This window comes from Apium graveolens, chromosome 8, assembly GCF_009905375.1.
Source record: "Apium graveolens cultivar Ventura chromosome 8, ASM990537v1, whole genome shotgun sequence".
Lineage (NCBI taxonomy): Eukaryota > Viridiplantae > Streptophyta > Magnoliopsida > Apiales > Apiaceae > Apium > Apium graveolens.
The window spans coordinates 72984815-72994250 of NC_133654.1; the positions used below are offsets into that span (position 1 = coordinate 72984815).

Here is a 9436-nt window from a genome sequence, read left to right on the forward strand (position 1 = left end):
CTAGCATAGGTTCATGTAATGTATACATGATTCGTAGGTAATTTTACCCATCTTACTTGCCCTATGTAATCAAGATAGATAACTTATGCTTAAACCGTAATGTTGTCAAATTCTATAGACATATAGGGTCTCAATATAATTGGTGTCTATTCAGCTTCTATCTTTTTTGTGGATGTCTTGTAGTATGGTATTCATGCAACGAAAGTTGGCATTTATCAGTTTCGTGTTATCTGATTAGTATCATCACCATTGCATGCTAAGGTTAAGAATAAAAAGGCTATTGAATGAAGTATTTAATGAAGTTAGAATCCCATGTTTGTCATATTTATTAATTTAATCAATTTTATTCTCATAGTTATAATTATTAGTTTAATTCTTAGTTAATAATAATCTCAATCAGTTATCGTCTTAGCATTGAATAATAACCATACATTGTTGTTTAGGTGCATGACTTAAATTAGTTAACCAATACAGTCTATGTGGAAACGAACAAGAAAAGATTCTATACTACTTGCGAACTCGTATACTTGCGTGTATTATTAGTGCGTGTTTAGCGACTAACAAGTTTTTGGCACTGCTGTCGGGGACTGCAGTGTTAATTGATAGTTTATGTGATTTCCATCAGTGGTCGTTAAAGTTCATTGACTCGGACATTGTTACTTATCTGATTCCTTGTCTTATTTCAAGTGCTCTAGCGAGGGTGTATGCATACGCGTTCGTGTACTCGTAAGAGAACAATGGATAAGGCCAAGAAAGAACTTCTGGTAATTCGGAGGGAAGTTTTCGAGGAAGAAAAGAAAGTAGAAGAAGAAGAGAAAGTCAAAGAACCAGTTTTAGTAGCGATAGGAGATCAAGCAGAAAATCCGAAGGCTTTGATGGACTATTCTCAGCCCAAGATTAATGACATTCAGTCGAGCATCGTCAGACCAGCCATCAAGGCTAACACTTTTGAGATCAAGGCAAGCACAATTCAGATGATACAAAACTCAGTTCAGTTTGGGGGTTCTCCTACTGAAGACCCCAACATGCACATCAGGGATTTCATCAAGATCTGCGACACCTTCAAGTTTAATGATGTGATTGAAGATGCTATCAAGCTGCGACTCTTCCCATTTTCTCTAAGAAACAAGGCTAAGAGCTAGTTACATTCTCTACCACCAGGGTCTATCACTAAATGGGAAGATCTGGTACAAAAGTTTCTCACTAAATTCTTCCATATGGCGAAGACTGCTGCAATCAGGAATGCCCTTACTCAGTTTGTTCAGCAAACTGGAGAATCTCTGTGTGAGGCTTGGGATCGATATAAGGAGATGCTAAGGAAGTGCCCGCACCATGGCATGCCTAATTGGATGATTATTAATTGCTTCTACAATGGATTGGGTACTACTTCTAGACCCATGTTGGATGCAACATCAGGAGGAGCCTTGTGGGCTAAGAGCTACAATGAAGCTTATGAACTTATTGAACTGATGGCTGCTAATGAGTACCAGAATCCTTCCCAGAGGTTGACTCAGGGAAAAGTTGCAGGAATTCTAGAGTTGGATGCGGCAACTGCTATCGCTGCCCAACTTAAGGCTTTGACAATGAAGGTGGACTCTTTGGCTAATTATGGAGTTAATCAAATCACCAGTGTCTGTGAACTTTGTGCTGGAGCCCATGAGACTGATCAGTGTGCTATTTCTAGTGAATCAGCTCAGTTTGTGAGCAATTTTCAGCGTTCGTAGCAACCAGTGCCAGCCACCTATCATCCTAACAACCGCAATCATCCTAATTTCAGCTGGAGCAACGCTCAGAATGCGGTTCAACAGCCTTATCAGCAATATCCAGCTAAGCAGTACAACCCCTCAGGTTTTCAGCAACCGCAATATGCACCAAGACAACAACTCCAGCTGCAACAAGCCAATGAAAAATCTGAACTAGAGGAGTTGAAGCTTATGTACAAGAGCCAAGTTGTTTCTATTATGACCTTGGAAAATCAAATATGGCAAATTGCCAATGCTTTGCTTAATCGCCAGCCTGGTACATTACCTAGTGACACCGAGGTGCCAGGAAAGAGGGAAGCTAAGGAGCAGGTAAAGGCAATCACGTTAAGGTCTGGGACGGTTGCGAATTCCGAACAAACTCACGAGTTGACTGACGAAGCTTGGAAAGAAGTAGAGCAGCAGGAAGTAGAAGTGGAACCAAGGAAGACTACTGTTAAGCACACTCCTTCTGAGGGTAATACAGGGGAGAAACAGATTTATCCTCCACCGCCTTTTCCAAAGCGGCTGCAGAAGAAAAAGCTGGACAAGCAATTTGAGAAGTTTCTGGAGGTGTTCAAGAAACTTCATATCAACATACCTTTCACCGAGGCTCTCGAGCAGATGCCTAGTTATGCAAAATTTAGGAAAGGTATTCTCTCTCGGAAAGTGAAGCTAGATGATTTAGAGATTATCGCTCTCACGGAGGAATACAGTGATGTGCTGCCACAGAAGTTACCTCCGAAGCTTAAAGATCCTGGAAGCTTCACTATTCCGTGCACTATTGGAAAAGTGTCTTTTGATAGATGCTTATGTGACTTGGGAGCTAGCATCAATCTGATGCCCTTGTCAATCTTCAAGCAGTTAGACTTGCCTGATCCAAAACCAACTTATATGACCTTACAGTTGGCTGACCGTTCTATTACGTATCCGTGAGGTATTATGGAAGATGTTTTGGTCAAGGTTGATAAACTCATCTTCCCTGCTGATTTCCTTATTCTGAATTTCGAGGAAGATAAGAAGATTCCCATAATCTTGGGAAGACCTTTCTTGGCAACTGGATGAACTTTGATAGATGTGCAGAAGGGTAAGCTCACGATGCGAGTACTGGATCAGGATGTGACTTTTAATGTGTTCAATGCTATGAAATTTTCTACTGATAATGAGGAATGTTTAAAAGTGGAGTTGGTCGATTCTGTGGTTACTTCAGAACTTGATCAATTGCTAAGGTCTGATGCCTTAGAGAAAGCCTTATTGGGAAATTCAGATAGTAAAGATGACGAAGGTGAAGAACAATTGCAATACTTGAATGCTTCTCCCTGGAAAAGGAAGATTGATATACCTTTTGAATCTCTTGGAATGGAGGAATTAAGCAAGGCTCATAAACACCTCAAGCCATCTATCGAGGAAGCGTCCACTCTTGAGCTTAAGCCTTTACCTGAGCATTTGAGGTATGCGTTTTTAGGTGATGCATCCACTCTGCCTGTTATTATTGCATGGACTATAGCAGATATCAAGGGAATCAGCCCTTCTTATTGTATGCATAAAATTCTGCTAGAGGAAGGTAGCAAGCCTACGGTCGAGCAGCAAAGACGCCTCAATCCAATCATGAAAAAAGTAGTAAAGAAGGAAATTCTTAAGTGGCTAGATGCAGGGATCATCTGCCCTATTTCTGACAGTTTATGGGTAAGCCCGGTACAATGTGTACCAAAGAAAGGTGGTATTACTGTGGTAGCCAATGAGAAGAATGAGCTGATTCCTAAAAAACAGTCACTGGGTGGAGAGTTTGCATGGATTATAGGAAGCTGAACAAAGCCACTAGGAAGGATCACTTCCCCTTGCCCTTCATTGATCAGATGTTTGACAGGTTGGTTGGGCATGATTACTACTGTCTTCTGGATGGCTATTCAGGTTACAATCAGATTTGTATCGCTCCAGAAGATCAGGAGAAAACTACCTTTACTTGTCCATTTGGTACGTTCGCCTTCAGACGAGTTTCTTTTGGTATGTGTGGTGCACCAGCCACATTTCAGAGATGCGTGATGGCCATCTTTTCTGATATGAGAGGCCAGAATGTGGAGGTGTTCATGGACGATTTCACTGTATGTGGCGATTCTTTTGATGAATGCTTGTAGAATCTTGGACAAGTTCTCAAAAGGTGTGTTGAGACCAATTTGGTTCTCAATTGGGAGAAATGTCACTTTATGGTGCGACAGGGCATTATTCTCGGGCACAAGGTTTCTTGTAAGGGTCTTGAGGTAGACAAAGCCAAGGTGGGGATCATTGAGAATCTTCGTCCACCGATTTCTGTTAAAGGAATTCACAGTTTTCTCGGTCATGCGGGTTTCTGCAGGCGTTTCATCAAGGACTTTTCTAAGATTTCGAAGCCGCTATGCAGTTTTCTAGAAAAAGATGTCCCTTTCAAGTTTTATGACGAGTGCCTTGCAGCTTTTGAAACATTGAAGAAGAGTTTAATCACGGAACCTGTCATAACTGCACCTGATTGGAACCAGCCTTTTGAGATGATGTGTGATGCAAGTGACTATGCAGTGAGAGCAGTTCTTGGGCAGAGGAAGAACAACATATTTCATGTGGTCGACTACGCTAGTAAGACCCTTAATGGTGCCCAACTGAATTATACGACTACGGAGAAAGAGCTTTTGGCTATCATCTATGGTTTTGAGAAATTTCGATCTTATCTACTTGGGACTAAGTTGACAGTTTTCACTGATCATGCCGTAATTCGATATCTAGTCTCAAAGATGGACTCGAAGCCTAGATTGATTAGATGGGTTCTTTTGCTCCAGGAATTTGAACTTGAGATCAAGGACAGAAAAGGGACTGAAAATCAAGTCGCTGATCATCTCTCGCGTTTAGATAATCTAATGCTACTTCATTAGATAAGACATTGATAAATGAGTCTTTTCCCGACGAGCAATTGTTTGGAGTGCAAGAAGAAGAACCGTGGTTTGCAGACATTGTGAACTAGTCATGCCTCCCGACTTATCCTATGCTCAAAGGAAGAAGTTTCTACATGAAGCGAAGTGGTATATGTGGGATGAGCCATTTCTTTTTCGACAAGGAGCTGACCAAATCATCAGGAGATGTATTCCTTACAGCGAAACGGGGGGGATCTTGCGAGATTGCCACTCAAAGGCTTATGGAGGACAGTATGGTGGAGAAAAGACAGCAGCTCATGTTCTTCAGGCAGGTTTCTTTTGGCCGACCTTGTTTAAAGATGCTTACCAGTTCATTTTGAAATGCGATCGATGTCAACGTGTGGGCAATATGTCTAAGAGGGATGAGATGCCTCTTAATGTGCTTCTCGAGGTTGTGGTCTTTGATGTTTGGGGAATTGACTTTATGGGGCTATTCGTCTCATCTTGTAACAATCAATATATCTTGTTGGCGGTTGATTACGTGTCAAATTGGGTTGAAGTTAAGGCGTTTCCAACGAACGATGCAAAAATGGTGCTTAATTTTCTACACAAGCAAATATTCACAAGGTTTGGAACTCCAAGAGTCATAATCAGTGATGAGGGGTCGCATTTTTGCAATCGCAAGTTCACTGCTATGATGAGAAGGTATAATGTGAATCATCGCATTGCTACGACTTATCATCCTCAGATGAATGGTCAAGCTGAGGTTTCTAATAGAGAGATTAAGCGTATTTTAGAGAAGGTTGTGTGTCCATCAAGGAAAGATTGGTCTTTGAAGCTTGATGAAGCTGTTTGGGTTTATAGAACAGCATATAAAACTCCTTTGGGAATGTCGTCATTTCAGTTGGTTTGTGGTAAGGGGTGTCATTTGCCTGTGGAGCTCAAGCATAAAGCATATTGGGCTTTAAAGAAATTAAATCTGGACTTGGATGCAGCTGGAAAGAAGAGGATGCTTCAATTGAATGAACTCAACGAGTTTCGACTTCAAGCTTGTGAGAACAACAAAATGTACAAGGAAAAGGTCAAGAGGTGACACGATAGGGGTCTAGTGCTCAAATCGTTCATGCCGGGGCAGCAAGTTCTCTTTTATTCAACTCTCGTCTCCGTCTTTTCCCTAGAAAGTTGAAGTCAAGATGGTCAGGGCCCTTCACAATCAAAACTGTGTTTCCATATGGAGCGGTGGAAATTTTTGAGAATGATCCGGGCCAAGCATTTAAGGTAAATGGTCAAAGGTTGAAGCATTATTATGATGACACGGTAAACCGCGAGTTGGTTAGTGTCGTTTTATTGTCCATTTGATCTCGAGATTATACGTCGAGCTAACGATGTAAAAGAAGCCCTTCTTGGGAGACAACCCAAGTTTGTTGTACATTAGGAAGTAGAAGAAGCAAGAAGAAAGGAGAAAAAATATAAAAAAATCAGAAAAAGAAAAAAATTCAGGGCCAACTACAGAAGCTGAGCACGCCCGCGCTGATCAAGCGCACGGCCGCGCCATTTTTCCAGTAACCAAGCGCGCCCGTGCTGATCAAGCGCGCACCCGTGTCGGTTTCTAGAGAGGAAGCACGCCCGCACTGTCCTAGCGCGGCCACGCCGGGTCCTATTCGAAAAAAAATAAAATAACACAGCAGTTTTATAAGGTAAAATCGGGACTTTCACTCCAAAATCAATTCTAACCTGATTTTTACTCTTCTACATCCCATAATTCCCTCTCCTAATCAATTTCAATATTCCCACAATTCCCATAATTAATTCCCACTTCTATTCCTTATCAAATTCTCACCTCTCCACCTATAAATACATACACTTATACACAACTTCTCCACCACATCACAAACTCTCAAACACAAATTCTCTCTAAACACTTACACTTTTATTTTCTCTCATTCAATCCCGATGGCACCCAAGAGACAAAGAATATAAGTAAGCAGCAGCACCGCCGATTCTTCATCTGCGGGTGGTGTGAGGCCCAGATTTTCTACTCCCGGGGCTGAAGAGGAGTACACGAGGCTTCTCTCGAAGCCTATAGCTAAGGAGCGAGGGTTTTTGCCATCAGGGAACGATGGTAAGCTTTTGGAGATGATCCTTGAGATGGGCTGGGTTTCTTTTTGTAAGGCTCCCGCTGCTGTGCCCATGAGTTTTGTGCGGGAGTTTTATGCTAACGCAAAGGCGGAGAAGAATGGCTTCACGGTGGTCAGGGGGATGACTGTTGAGTACAGTGCAGAGGCTATCAGGACGGTGATTGAGCAACCTGTGAGGAAGGTGGGTCAGGACACATGGAATGATAAGACTCCGGAGGACTTCAATTTGGATCTGATCGTTGCAACTCTCTGTGTGCCTAAGACTCATTGGAAGTTCAAGAGGGGCACTACTGATTACTCCACATTTCATGCGTCGTGCATGAACAGGTTTGCACGTGCTTGAAACTTGTTTATTTGTGCTAACATCATGCCTTCTTTGCATGTGTATAAGATTACTGTGGAGCGTGATCATCTGTTGTGGGGGATTCTGCAGGGTGATTACATTGATTTGGGGATGGTTATTTACCAGGGGATTCTGAGATTCTTGAAGGGAGGTACTACAGATGCTATTTCGTATGCGTCTGTTGTGACGAAGTTGTGCGTGGCAGTTGGTGTTCATTGGCCATCACATGAATAGATGCAGCTTCCCAGTGCTCCTATTAATAGTGTTATGCTGCACAGCATGGTTGAGTGGTATGGTGGCAAGCCCGATCCTAAGGGACTTGGTTATTCTTATGCTCATCTGCCAGGTGGTGTGCCTATAGAGGCAGCTACAACGGGAGGTTCTCAGCATGCCCGCCGAGCAGCTTAAAGAGCTCAGTATGGAGAGGAAGCTGGTCCATCGCAGCAGTAGTAGGAGCAGAGATGGGAGCTGGTTTGAGTTTGGCACAGTACAGGCGTCTAGTATGGAGGATGGATGCAATGCACGACATTCATAGTCGGTTTACACGCGATCTCACCCAGGTACTTGGGACAACTTTTAGAGCCACCGGAGTTGACATCCTGTGGCCAGTATTTGGTGAGGATTCCGTGTATCCACCTCCGGACACGCCTGACACTTTACCCGTTGAGGGTGAGGATTCTGATTCGCAGTAGGTATGCCTGATTCCTTACTATTACATTCACTGAGGACAGTGAATATTTTAAGTTTGGGGGTAGTAGTTGAAGGAATATGTTTTTGTGTGAGTCTCATATAGTTGCATGTTCATGATAGTTTAGTTCATATAGTTGCATTTTTATTTTTCCATGTAGTTTTTTTTTTTATTATTATTTATTTCATTTTTGGTAGTTTTATGATATTTTGTTCATATAGTTTCATGCATTTGCATTATAACATGATCCCTTAGATGATTTTTCCGATTAATTGGTGATATTGATGCTAGTGTAGTGATGTTTTGTTTAGAAATGTTAAGTCGTATTAAGTTGATTTGCATGCTAGACACACTTGTATTTCACTAAGTCTTATAGGTTGCTAGAGTGCTAGATCATAGTCATGGTTTGTTTGATTGTCGAGGTTTAAAAAATTGGAGAAAATTGGATTTCATTGCTAGTTGTATGGCTAGGTGTCAAATGGCTAGTAGTTGGCTCATATTTATATGAGTAGTCTAGGGTTGAATGAGATGGAGCGAAACGCACTCATTCGGAAATTGTTCAGGAAAAAAAAAGAAAAAAAAGGAATAAGTGTTATGTATAATTGATCACGAGTGGGCTCTTTAGTACTTGAGTTATTAAGTTCTTAGGGGACTTTGTGCCTAGTGATCTAAGGCTTGTATAGTCTGGGATCCGCTAACCTAACGCTCGCTACATGAGTACTATTGTATAAGTCTTTTATGGACTTCACTCATTGCACGATCAAATAAGCATATGTGTTTTGTTTTGGTTAAATAAAAGCATGAATCCAAGATTAACTCCGATATAAGAATTGAAGTGTTATAAGTTATTTTGAGTCTAGCTTTTATTCTGTTTATAAACTTGCGATTGTCTTCATAAGTAGTGAGTCATGATTGTCGATCTAGTTGTGCTAGTATATCTGTAAGCGTTTGCACACACGCACGTCTTTATTTTGTGAGTTGATTAATATGATTTAGTTGATCTTTATGCGAGTAAATGCATTTTCTGAGGTGTTGCTTGTTGATTGGGTGAGTTATTCTAGTGGGGATCATTGCATTCATATTAGTTGCATTGATGTATTTTTATTCTCTTGTTTTTTGAGTCTGTTTATGCTTGAGGACAAGCATCGATTCAAGTTTGGGGGTATGTTGAGTGGCATTTATGACACTCTATAATGCTCTATAAAGGCTTGAATTGATGTTTTGTACTCAAGTTATTTGTGTTTTTGATGTGTTTTATAGTGTTTTTGCATTTCAGGCATATACTGATGAATCAGATGGATTAGCATTATTTTGATGCTAATATGGTGTTAGGATGGTGTCTAAAGAATAAATTTCCGGAATCCAACTCGATTGCAGCAGGAATTAAAGAAATTCAGAAGTTTTTCCAGAAGCACGGTGCGCCCGCGCTGGTCTAGCGCGCGGCCGCTCCCATTTGTTAGAAAGCCAGCGCGCCCGCGCTGATGAAGCGCGCGGCCGCACCAAGTAGAGACTTTAGAATCCTGATTCTAATTGATTTACAATTGGGAGGACTTCTATCTTTCTTTGGCTGCTATATAAACAACTCTAAGTTTTTTTAAGGGGATATCAAGAGAGAGCGCAAGGAGAAGAGGGCAAGAGACCTTTAGCAT

The 9436-nt window shown here is 41.5% G+C and overlaps 1 non-coding gene across 1 annotated transcript; it reads right to left on the reverse strand.

Moving 5' to 3' along the window:
• Positions 1–1232: 1232 nt before the first annotated feature.
• Positions 1233–1339, reverse strand: LOC141682175 (small nucleolar RNA R71). The gene has a single exon (XR_012559576.1). It is a non-coding gene; the product is annotated as a small nucleolar RNA R71 (small nucleolar RNA).
• Positions 1340–9436: the final 8097 nt, after the last annotated feature.